General features: G+C 36.9%; 1 pseudogene; it reads right to left on the reverse strand.

Moving 5' to 3' along the window:
* On the reverse strand, nucleotides 1-2,154 carry LOC120126902 (annotated as a pseudogene).
* Between the last annotated feature and the right edge of the window lie 304 nt (nucleotides 2,155-2,458).

The following is a 2,458-nucleotide window of genomic DNA, read 5'->3' on the forward strand; positions in this document are numbered from 1 at the left end:
TTACTTCTTCGTCAAAGAAAACAAAATGCTAACCCTCCTATCGAACATTGAACTAATTAAAGCATCCTCCACATTTGCAGCAAGCCTTGTGAATAAGTTGTCAATTATAGCATCCCCAAAATGACTGCAGACCATTGGCTCTATAACAGCTCTGATTGTATTTCCAATATTTTTCCCCATTTCCGTATAAATGTTGAATCCAATGTCTTTGTTATGTAGCACTTCATCTGTATTTATAGGATCAGCGTCCACTTCGAAAACTTGTAGATTGTTAATTTCAAATGATCAGTCTCTCTTGACAATCTCAGCCACTTCTTTGGAAGATGTATAAAAAGGACGATTGAATGAATCCACATCTATCTCTTCTACAACTCCCTGCAATTCATAATTGAGTTAGTTTATTGCATTCCACTAATCGTAGAAATAGAGTAAAATGGATTATATGGCACCTGTGCAACCAAATCAAGAAGTGATTTATCTACAAACTCCCAACCATAGTCTTCGTTGGAAGGGTCGGTATTTTTCCTATCCATAAAGGTTAGCACCATGCGGCCTTGGGGTATGATTTCTTTTGAGCGTGAGCTTAGAAAATTTGTGATGTCTTTTTGAAATTGGTGGGCATAACCTTGGAAAACATTGGGAGGACTTGATCTTGCCATGTATATGTTTCCTTTATTGTTCTCTAGCCCAACTGGGAGCTAATGACAAAAATCAAAGATAAATGAGACTAAAATAGATTCTTTATTAGACCAAAAAAGAGATAATGATTTGGTCATAGTCACATGGATCACGGTACGCTCCGGTACGGGAACGTGGAACGGGATCGCAATTCGCTAGGTCCCTAAAATTCGGTACAAGAGGGGTAAGCTCATTTCAGATCGCTCATGTACGATGTACCATATAAATTGGTACGATGTACCAGTTTCTTAGGTTGTTATTTTTCTACATCAAATTTTATAAGTATTTTCAAGACTTCAAATATCTTAAAGTAACTTCAATACTATAGATTTCATTCAGTAACTTCAATACTTCAAAGTTCAAAACAAATTTAACACTTCAAAAGTCAAAAAGACTCAAAACAAATTACATAAACTCATAAAGTCATGAATAAACTTAAAACTTTAAAAGACATGATAAAACTAATAAAATTACTCCACCCTTTGTTTTTTTCCTTTGCCATTATCGTTGTCTTCATCCTCCTCCAGATCTTCCCCACCATATCTTCTATCCTTGAGCTTTCCAAGTTTGTAGATTCGAGATTCATATCCCATCTTGTGTGGTCCTTCTTTATATGCTTCAGAAAACCTTGAACTCAAGCGGATATTAGAATGAACATCTATTGGCTTCAAATCGCGTGAATAGAAATCCAAGGGTAGGTCAACGTCGTTCTTTCTCGCGTCAAAGTGTGGATGGAATTGAACAGTCGAATTGATGAAATTGGTTGTCTATTATCGATTTTTATTGTCCAGAACGATGAATTGATGGCTTCAAATCGCGATTTGAACATCAATTGGGTCGATTGGATGGTTAATTTTGGATCGTATAAGCTTTCGTACCAAATCGCGATTTTGAAACGACCTGGAACGCGTTCGTACCACGTTTTGGATCGCAACGTACAGTACGTAGATCGTGGGCTATTGAGCGATTTATGTAACTATGGGTTTGGTCAAGTGAGAGACCTTTGTGAGACAATGGAGCGCATAGGAAGAATTGACAAAGTGGAGGGTTGTGGTTGGAAAGAGTCTGCCATAGAAAGAGCCAGGAACTCCTATAAAACACCTTTCTTGGACCATATCTCCTTTCTCTTTTTTCAGCCTCTCAATGAAATCAGGAGCAGACTTAAACACAGAGTTGAAGTCATTGTCTGGGAGATCATTTAAAAGCACTTCAAACTCTGGAAGCTCAACTCTTCTCGTTTGCATATCCCATGGATAGTGTCTATAACTTGAGATATAGTCTCGAAGGTGTTAGGTCCTGAAGAGCAACCCAAGTCTGCCACCTCTATACAAGCAGGACCCATTTCCTTGAACATATCTCTGAAAAGATGACATATACAGCAGAAATCATGTAATAACTGAGTTGGAAAACTGAATTATTAGCATAGCTAATTTCATGATCTGCTGCATTCAGGTGAAGAACCTTTGCTTCTGCCATTTTGCTTGTTTAATTTCTCTAAAGACTTATCTACTGTGTAGTGTTTTCTGCTGTGTTTTCCTTAGCATTCTGAGCTCTGCTATATATATATATATATATACATACGCACGCATGAAACAATGACCATGGATGCTTCTGCCATTAATTTTTTTATTCAATATGGTCAGATAAAATATTTCGACATTCTTTGGAAAGAGTTATCCAATAACGACACCTCAATCTTCGTTACGAATAAGTTTGTTAACAACAAGAGAATGACGAAATTAATGGTTTAATATTATGGAAAAATGCCAATTAGCTAAAG

Source organism: Hibiscus syriacus, unplaced genomic scaffold, assembly GCF_006381635.1.
Source record: "Hibiscus syriacus cultivar Baekdansim isolate YM2019G1 unplaced genomic scaffold, ASM638163v2 tig00001478_pilon, whole genome shotgun sequence".
NCBI classification, from domain to species: domain Eukaryota; kingdom Viridiplantae; phylum Streptophyta; class Magnoliopsida; order Malvales; family Malvaceae; genus Hibiscus; species Hibiscus syriacus.